The 10606-nt window shown below is 40.8% G+C and overlaps 1 protein-coding gene across 2 annotated transcripts in view; it reads right to left on the reverse strand.

Moving 5' to 3' along the window:
- Gpc3 (glypican 3) overlaps nt 1-10606 on the reverse strand; it is a 356065-nt gene that overhangs the window by 321936 nt on the left and 23523 nt on the right. The gene's annotated exons all lie outside the window — the stretch shown is intronic.

Consider the following 10606-nt stretch of genomic DNA (forward strand, 5'->3'; position numbering starts at 1 on the left):
TATATATATATATATATATATCAAACATTACACACATGTATGTATGCGTGTGCACACACACAAATAAACAGGACAAAACACATTTTCACATCTCTCTTTAAATACAGTAGGTCTCGAGTATATTGTTTGTCTCAATTCATCCAATTTCCCTCCTAGTTAATTTCTTTTGAATAGCTGTCAGTTAATTGCTGAGATCTGACTCATAAAGTCTACAGAAAATAATTTATAGCAGCACCAAACACACGCTATTGAACACCAACATTTAATTTGTCTTTTAAAATATCAATCTTCATTCTTCTCATTTATTTTTTCCTGATTGTTATTTATGAATATGAACACAATCAAAGACAATTTTTTTAAGATCCCAATTATGATTCCAAATGAAATAGATGTCTGGCCAGCCTAAACGTGCTGTTCAGAAAAAATAATCAAAACATCAAAACCATATCAAAGTTTTGCTGTAGCTGTAACCAAAAGTCTATCAAGAGTCCATAAATACTTATTTGGTTCCTATTAAATGCCAGTCACAATGAATGAGGAGCACACAAACCACAGACTTGCCCTCATGGTGTTTATAGTCTTGAGGACAACAAACAGCCACATGAAAATAGAAACAAATGTCATGCTGGGTGAATATAAGTGCTATATGAAAAGACATAAATATCAATACTGCCTTAGATGCTTGTCCATTTAATTGGCATCTGCTTTTCCAGTGACCCAATCTAACATACTATTTATGTGCCAGACACTGTACTACATGCTGGAGGTACAATATTGTCCCTGCCCACAAAACCTCATCATCTAAATGGGTTAAGAGAGATACATCTCTAGTGCTAGAAAGTAAGTGTAACAAAGCAACATAAGGATGATAAGATGTGTGTGTGTGTATGTGTGTGTATATATATACATATATATGTATATATATATATAGTATCTTCTGCAGTAAGGTCCTATGGAAAGTAAAGTTCAATAAAGCACTCTCAGATATTTTAGGTAACTTTTTAAACTTAATAAAGGGAGGGAGACTAGGTAGTCCTAAGCTAGCAGAAAGGTGACTTTTTAGTACACCAGGTTATTTCACAGGAATTGTAGTTGACCGTGGCGTTAATGCACATGTCGAAGTTTTCTTAATTTCAGAATGAAATTCATTATCTTATGTCTCTCGTGTCATCACTACTGAATCCGAGGTATTGACTCCAAGCTCCTCACTTTCCTTTACCCAAGGGAACAGCTGACAAGTGTACTAGAGGAGAGAGCAGATCAGACAGGACAGCAAACCCAAGCCAGCACCACAGTCTAGAGTACTAGAGGGAATAAAAAGGAAAGAAAGCAGGGCTAGTTGTAGCTGTGTTCTTTCTACACAAAATTATAACACATTATGCTATTCTAGGAGTAGAAAGTGATGCAGTCTACTGGACCAAGAAGGGAAAGAGCTCCCTTGGGAAGAGTGGCTAATCTAAATGTCAACAAGGTTGGCTGGGACACACAAATAAATGTGGGGAAAAGGAACTCTATATAGTAAATCTTCCCGTATACCAAGTCCCTGATCATATAACAAGAGTTGATTTACTTTCTGGGTAAAGCAATGCCTATGTCATATGTGCTTAAACTCTCTGTACTTACCCAAGTTCATAAAATTAATAGTTAGATACACAGCCATGCTTTTTTCTAAATTTACTTTGGAGATCACTTCTAGTTTTGCAGAACAGCTAGCTATTTCCACAGGGGGGCTGGCTGTTAGTACTGCACCCATTTCCAATAGCACTGGCTAGAGGAGGGATCAGATGACCGCATTGAATCGTTTCCTTTAGAAAGTGCTAGGTCGCTACGATCTTATAACAAAATGTTGTTCAAGGTATCTGTAGAAGTTCAAGGATGATTCTAAGCTATGGTGACACCTGCTTGTTTGGGCATAAATGTGATCATCCTCACAGGTACTTATGAGCGCTACACTGTTCAGCTTGGTCAAGTCCCACTATTGGAAGCCCTCCTCATCTCACCAGGCTTGCTAGCACTCTGAAATGGAATAAAACCTCAAATAAAAGCATTTTAGGAAAGATGCCAAATGTCATGAAGAAGTTAAGTAAATATTATATCCAAATATAAGTGTGTATATAGCAAATTTACTTTCTGTCTCAATTATTACTGCCTGGTTAATCAATAAAACAGAAAAATTTATCATAGGGGCTAAGAGTTGTCAATAGGCTTAAAAAATAAAAACACTCATAAATGATAAGAATTCAGGATTTCCTAACAAAGGAAAGGCATACAAAATGGAAAAATAATTTGTTCTAAATAAATTTCCTATAACTCATAGACAAGCTCAAAAAATCATCCTGAAAAATTCAACATAGGAGCACTACTCATGCCTCAGTGAACAGTACTGAAATGTAACCATTCCAGTGCCATGAGCATTTGCTGGAAAGTAGCAAAACAGATAGGAATAGAGAAGAAATTTAGAGGGACTCCTCATCAGCTAAATGAAATGTTACTCTAGGAACTGAATCCTCAATGGGGTAAATACAAAGGAAATGCTAGAGCAAATGGCTAAGGAGATATACTGAGAACTCTACGCACTTGTAAGGGCAAAAGGCAAAAAAATCAACTGAAAAAATAAGATGCAACCAACAAAAGACAGTAAAGGTGCTGGGTAGGTGGCTTAGCAATTAAGAGCACCGACTGCCCTTCCAGAAACCCCAGGTTCAATTGCCAGCACCCACATGGAGGCTCACAACTATCTGATAACTTCAATTTCAGAGGCTCCAAACCCTCTTCTGGTCATCCTGGGTACTACATGCATGTGGTACCCAAACATGCAAGCAAAAATATCCATACACATAGAATAAATAATTTTGTTGTTTTTTTCCAAGACAGGGTCTCTCTGTATAGCCCTGTGCTACAGTCTGTAGACCAGGTTGGCCTCAGATTCAGAGATCCTCCTGCCTCTGCCTCCCAAGTGCTGGGGTTAAAGGTGTGTGCCACTGCCACCTGGCTGAATAAACAACTTTTTTTAAAAACACAGACTAACATATATTTAATATAGGGAAGCTTTCATTAATCATATGAGGAACAAAAGGTTAACAGGAAAGAACCCCTTTTAATAGACAGAAAATGAACTTTGGACTCCACCTTCAAAGAGGGCTACTCACATAGCTTTTTTGTAAAGAAGGAAATTCACCTGCAAATGGAAAGAGTAACAAACAGCACATCGTGGTGTGACAATGAGCAAAGACTCAGCACTTCACTGTTCCAATAAGCCAGGGGCGGCCAATTTGGGGAGACTTTATTACTTTCATCCACAAATGCTCAAAAAGGAATAAATAAATTAAAAATACTAATAACTAAAAATAATTACAGGGTTACTAACTTCCATGTATTTTGAAGGATTAAAAACTACCTTCACACTATAACTCTAGTCTCCTACATTATAAGTTGTTGAAGAGCAGCGAACAACTCCATTTTCTTCGGAATGCCTCGGCGATCTCATTCAAGTGCTGTGCATACTATTGAATTAATGAGCGCTGTAGGCTGAGAGAACTATCACGAACCATGTGTCTGCCTATATTTAAAACTCAGGGGAGTGGTGATGACCCTGAAAGCTTTACATCTGTGGAATTAACTTTGATCCTGGGAAAATACCATAAAAATCAATTTCCCAGCATCTTGACTATACACAAATACATGTTTCATTTGAAGGAACTTTGTAGCACACATTTAAAATTATTTTGCTGGGTGGTGGGAGTGCACGCCTTTAATCCCAGCACTTGGGAGGCAGAGGCAGGCAAATCTCTGCAGGTTAGAGGCCAGCCTGGTCTACAGAGCGAGTTCTGGAACAGCCAGGGCTGCTACACAGAGAAATCCAGTCTCGAAAAACAAAAATAAATAAATAAACAAATAAATAAATGACATTAAGTATTTCTTGCACATGGGAAGCAGTTTGGGATCCTACAACTTAAAGGGCTATTTGAGGCATAGCAGCTTTATCTTTTGGGGGGGTTATACGTATGTGTCCCCAATTTGTGCATCTTTCCCTGGTACTCCTTTTCCAGAAGTTAACCACAGATAGTCCCCATGGAAACCCTCTTCAGATGCTGCTCTGCTTGCATACCTACATCTGATGATATCTCCAGGCATGGATGCCTGTGGCTCCACCTTCCTGTCTTCCCATTGGGCTCATCTCTTGCTCTCTGTTGCCTCCACGTAAAGACCTGCCATTTTAGCCTGCCTCCAATTTCCTTTCTCCCACCTCCACCAAGGCTGTAAAGTAGTCCCTGTGCTTACCAAACTCAGAAACTCTACTCCAGGCTAGGACCCTTTCCATAATTAAAAGCAGAAAGTTGACAGTGCACATGAGGTCGTTAAAATGTGTCACTTCTATTATTCGATTAGATTTTATTCCAAGACAGGAAGCCAGCGCTATAGAAAGCAGTAATCAGCAGGAAAAAGCAAAGCACTTATTGCGCCACCGGTCAAGCTGCTTAGGGGCCAGTCATTGCCACTTGCCAGCTGTGCACACCAGAGCGGCTTACACGACCTCTGCATGCTTTCTTGCCCTTACCTGTAAAATGGGATTACCGATACGCTCTGTTTTATAGAATAAATATCTTAGCCTTCTTGGTACAGAGTAAACCTTCAATAAGTGTGAATTCAAATTAAACAAATTAAAAAAAACTAAATTCATGTGTTCATGTGGAGACCAGACTTTCACACCCCCAAAATAACGAGAGAATAGTTAACTTGCTCCGTGGTTATGTGACAAAATATGCACTACATTTTCTCAAGTGATGAAAATAATCTATATTTTAGCTGAAGCAGTGGTTACAAGTGTTTGTACATATTTGTCCAAACTCGTTACTTGAAATGGGCACATTTTATTGTTTACAAATTATGCATCAACAGTGGTGGTTTTGAAAATATGTAGTAAGACAATAGTTCCTAGGTAAGGGACTGCTCATCAGACACCCTGTGGGGAGGTGTCAAAGAAAATGCCCAAGATGGAAAGCATTTAGAGAGGCCAATGGCTGATATGTATTTGGTCCTTGGCGAGTAGACGGGCCAGCTTGCTCAGAGATAGGCTGCAATCTAGGGTATAGTTAGCTTATCAGGAAAGATGAGCCCAGATTCGGAGGACCTTTGAATGCAGGCCAAGACCTATTGTCTTAACCCCAGAGGCAATGATGGACAACTGGAAGTTCTCAAGCAGGGATACAATATGATGAAGGGTGCTGTTTAGGACAGTTACTCATACAGCCTGAAACTGAGAAACGGATGGAGTAAGCCATCAGGGTCACTTCCAGGCCCCCACTCTCGAATTACCTTTATTATGTTCTATATGTTGGTTATTTTACTAGACTACCATTTTAACTAATGACAAAACATTGTCAAAATCATATTAGAAAGCACCTAAAGAACAGAATATCCATGTAGACCTTGATCCTTATACTTCTCTGAGAGCAGATATGGCATATTGAAACAGCAGCAGGAAAAAAAGGAAGCGTCAGGGCTCAGTAACAATGAAAATTGAAATTTTTTCCATAGATATGCGAGTATGTACGATGATTTGACACATTTCATTGTCAAGGTCTGCTTTATGAATAGTGGGTTTTCCCCTAACAAAGGTACACTGTGCTGAAAATAAAAAATTATCATTGAGGTAATATTAGACAAAAGAATTTAATGATATAAAACCCAGTTACTTGATGACTTGTAGGAAAAATAACACATATTCATTAAAATTACAAAAAAAATCAGGCATTTTAAAAGGTTTTTTTAACAAAGGACAAGTCAATTTACCATCCAAAAATATTAACTAATTTCCTTGGCATATCATAGTGACTTGCTATTAGAATGGCACCTTCCCCCTAATTAATCATTATCTAAATCAAATCTTACATGCTCATTAATTTCTCACTAATCAAGCCAGGAATACAGATGAAAGAAATGGTTGCATTTGAAACCAGAGGGGAAAGTGATCATTGCTGATAAAGAAATGATCTTAGGGAATCCAGTAGAAGGTTATTTGGCCTGAAAGAACATGACCTTGTAAAGGGTGCACCTGGATATCAGGAGCTCTTTAAATCAAAGAGTATGCCTGGGGCCACCATAGACTCATCTTCCATAAAAGGCAGGCCAAAATGTCCCTACAACACTGGAGTACTGGGGGTTTAAAGCAACCCTAGAGATAAGCCATTCTCTCGGCTTCAGAATTAAAGGATGAATTACCTTTATCTGTACTGCCAACTGCCAACTAACTGCCTATCATTTCATACCCTGTTAAAAGCTAAACCCCCAGATCTCTGCACATGCACACGCCCTCTGCACAAAGTGCTCCTTTCTGGACTACATCTCCAAGCAACAGTAGACACACACTCTGGACATACAAATTCACTGATTATAGTCAGCCCAAAAACCTGTTGAGCAACTCATTCATTCAATATTCATTGAATGCCATCTCTGTGCCAAGGACCATGCCTAATACGAGGAATTCTACGATGTGCAAAACATGGTCTCTATCCTAGAGTTCGTAAGTTCTTCTAAGGGTTTCTAATTAGATCTCTGATCGCTCTAGGTATCTTAGTTCATCTTTATCTGCTATCCCCAAATATGATATCCTTACAGATTGTGCTTTGCAGAATTTCTTATTTTTTCTAATTTCATATATGTGGTGGGGGGGTGGGTTGTATGAATGGGTGCAGTGCCCAGGAAGGCCAGAAGGGGGCGTGAGATTTCCCTGGAGCTGGAGTTAACAGTTGGCTGTCAGCCATCTGACATGTTCTGGGAACTGAACTGGGGTCCTCTTCACGTACTCTCAACCGCTGAGCCATCTCTCGAGCTCCTGCTTCTCCGTTTTTACTGTTTCTGATTCTCCCCTTCCCAGTCCTGCCTGATCACCTCTCCTCTTTTCCCTTCAAAGATGACAACCTCCAATGTGAACTTCCTGAGGCTAGATCCTTCTTCACCTAAGTGTCAAAGAAATTTCAACAGTCCGCTTCTGGTCAAATCATTCTATTTCTTTCAAATTTTCCAAAAAAAAACAAAAAATGAAGCATGGGTATGAGGACTGATAAGTAGGTGGAATATTTGGCACCCCAAGAAGCCTAGCAAGACTAGAAAAGAAAGACAAGTTGAGGGGTTGCATATGCTTGCTGCTGTGCCATCACCCCAGTTGTCTTCTGATTGGCTCCCCACAGGAGAATGTTCTTGGGAACAGAAAGAGACAGGCTCCCAAAGTTTTCAGACCTTTGAATTTTCATGACGTGCTCCGTCTTTTATTGATACTTCTCACATTCTAACCTGACTCATAGTTATATTCGTCTGCCTTCTCTGGGTGTAAGTTCCTTAAGGGAAAGACCTTTGATTGACTCATCTTCTTATCTCAAGGGGCTGATTGTGGTTTGGGCTTGAGGCCTCTTACTTTCACTTGAGGGCAATGCCAGAACTTCCAGAGACTTCTGTTGTACAGAAGTAGGTCAGACTCATTGATAACACTAGAATAAATTTAGCAATGATGGAAGGATTCATCACACACACACACACACACACACACACACACATCATCATCATCATCATCGTCATCGTCATCGTCATCGTCATCGTCATCGTCATCATCATGATCATCGATAGGAAATCCCCTAATAAAAAGAAAACTGAATTGGAGAAGAAAGTCAGAGTTGTACTGTAACACAGGGGCAGCCTCTCTGGAATTGGGATGCAGAATATTCTTCTAGTTAGATTTCTTCCAGAGGGACTGAACTAAGGTAATTTCCCCATCTCCCCTAGTGACTCCCTAATTATTATTCTACACAGATAAGTAGCTGAGATCCTGTCTTTCAGAAGATGGATAATTTTTCTTTTAATTCTTGAGATGCAATCTTCAAATGTGAAAACCAGAGTGGTAGGGGGAATTTCAATATCCTAGTCTCAACCTCAGGGCCCAGCCCTGCCTTCTATATGAAATCTCACGGTGGGGAGGGGATTCTTTTGCAACCAGAAGCAAGTGCCATCGTCTGCTCTGTTGTGAAATCACCGGTGACTTAGGCAAGCTGCCCTTCCATGGCAAGGGGGTCTCGACCCACATTTTGAAACCCTCTGGCATGGAGCCTGGCATATGGTACACTCACATGCTGAATACTGAATTTATGAACAGGCAATGATGAAACTCCTGTCTCTTGAGACATGCAAACAAAGTCTGAGTGGCAGAATCAGAGACCACAGAAGCAACTCTGTAGTGGCAAGTGATCTTTCAAGTCTCTTCCTTCTCTTTATACTTCCCTGAGGGCCATGCGCATACTCACTAGTCACCTGACACACCCAAGTTCTCCCATCACAGAAGAGATGTTCCATAGCCAGGGATGCCACAACTGGTCCTTTTGTCATGAGCAAGTAGGAAAGCATCTCTACAGGGAAGAACTCATCAGCACGAGCTATATTAATCACTTTGTATGCAAGCCATAGCTAGAATTTTGAACCTCAACCGAAAAAGGCAGCCTTTTGTTTTACGGATGTTTCTGGCTCCCAAATCTCCCTGTTGCTAGTATTTCAGCAAATCACAAAAGAGAGGTGGAAAGCTGCAGCTCGCTGAAAGTGCACCATCACCTTGATCCCACAGATCCAGTGAAAAGGCCTTTCAGGTGGGTAATGAGCAATAATTGCTTTCCTGTGGCTAAAGTGTTTAGGAAAGAAAATAGACTTTTCAAGGGAAAAAAATATCCAGTCATAAGACAAAATCTATACTGAATAACATGGTAGCCTGTTGTGTTTCAAAACTCTTTTCTTTTGATCCAGAATGACTTCTTTCTCACTCCCCATGTCCTCAGTTTAATTGTGTGAAAATGGGTTAACAGCAGGTACCATGCACATCCCTCTTGGGAAACCCCTGACATTTGACAACCCACTTTAATCATTCCTTGAACAAACTCCCTTTGAGCAGAGGAGTCCCATAAATAAGATGGTGTGCTTCAGGGACCCCAGAAAACTCACGTCTACAGAACATGGAATGCTATCTCCTAAAAAGATAGGTCTATGCCTAACTCCCAGAACTTGGCACCATGACCTGATCTGAAAAAGAGGACTTTGAAGGCATAATTATGATTGCGAAGATGAGGTCATTCTTGATTTTCTCAGTGGAGCCTAAATCCAATGGCAGGCATCTATGTGAAGACACATAAAAGAAAGACATAGCAAGAGAAGGCCATAGGAAGATGGAGGCAGAGAAGGAAGGTGTATAGTCACAGAAAAGAGGTCACCAAAAGCTCAAAGAGGCAAGGATGGATTCCTTCCCCAGTATCTTTTACAAAGGCAACTCTGTGTGATGCCTTCTTTGGGGGTTTCTGACCACCAGAACTGTCAGGGAGAAAAAGCGCAAGGTTTTAAACAGCAAATTTGAGGCAACATGTTGTGGCAGCCCTAGGACACAATCGCCATCTACCCTTCGACCTCACAGAAAAGCATCAGCCTGAGGTCGTCTAGTTGTTGCCTCCCGAGTATGTTCTGCCAGGAGTGTGCCACTTATTTTAGCGAGTGCTGTCTCTACGTGCAATGCTCCTGAAATAAGACCTTGATTCTGGAAGATTAAAGGGTTTCTTTGGGACCTTCCTCCACCAATGAAAAGGAGGTAAGGAAAGGGGGTGTCTGAGGACCTGGAAAGGGCTGTATCAAAAGAGAAGTAAAAGATGAACATGGAACATGGACCAAAACCAACTTTGAGTTAAGCTCACGCTAAGATATATAATACTACGATAACGTAGTAAAGAGAATCTAGTTATCGTTAACTGCAATAGCTACATCCTATAAGGACTTAGCAGCCTTGCAGAAGGGGAACAAAGGCAGCAACAGCCCTGCCTCAGCTGTTGGCCTGTACTGCACAAAACCCAACAGGAGACTGTTGAGAGCAATCCAAATGCCTCATTCTCGCTGCTCAAAGGCATTTCTCATCTTATGCTTAACAAATTAGGTGTGTTTTGAATACATGAAAAGAAAAATCTCTTTCAAGAGATTAGCAATTAAATAATCAGGAAGGAAGCCGGGCAGTAATGAAAGCTGCCCATGAGTCTGGACCTGAGCCCAACAAACACAGAGTTTGGGTTTTCTTCACATTACCCCTGCCCTACTCCTTAGCATCTCTGGAGATGCTATTTCCCCAGCTCTAAGGCAAATCTTTCCGATGCCCAATTGTCCTTACTGTGACGATGCTTCTCCCAGCTCTAATGGCTAACCTACATTTCAGTTTCAAGCCATTGCACCTTGTAATTACATTCTCAGCCACTGTAAATAATCTGCACCCTCTATTAGAAATCTCCTCTTTCCCTAGGATAGAAATTTGTGGTGAAGGGACTCAGTCGCCTTGTTAGTAAAGCACACACAATGCACCTAAGCAAAATGCAACCGAAAGGAAACCAAAACCCTCCCTCGCTAGCCCCAATTGCGAAGAGCTGCTACCAAGCATTCCCTTTCTTCTCCTTCCACAGCTTATCTGTCCACATGGACGTGCTCCAGTGCTGTGGCATTTATGCCATCTTGGGGAATCGCTGTGGAAATGCTCCAGTGATGCCACCCGTCTTCAACATAGAAGATGTCGTGTTAGAATTTTGGAATCCAGCCGGGCGGT

Source organism: Microtus ochrogaster, chromosome X, assembly GCF_000317375.1.
Source record: "Microtus ochrogaster isolate Prairie Vole_2 chromosome X, MicOch1.0, whole genome shotgun sequence".
Classification (NCBI taxonomy): domain Eukaryota; kingdom Metazoa; phylum Chordata; class Mammalia; order Rodentia; family Cricetidae; genus Microtus; species Microtus ochrogaster.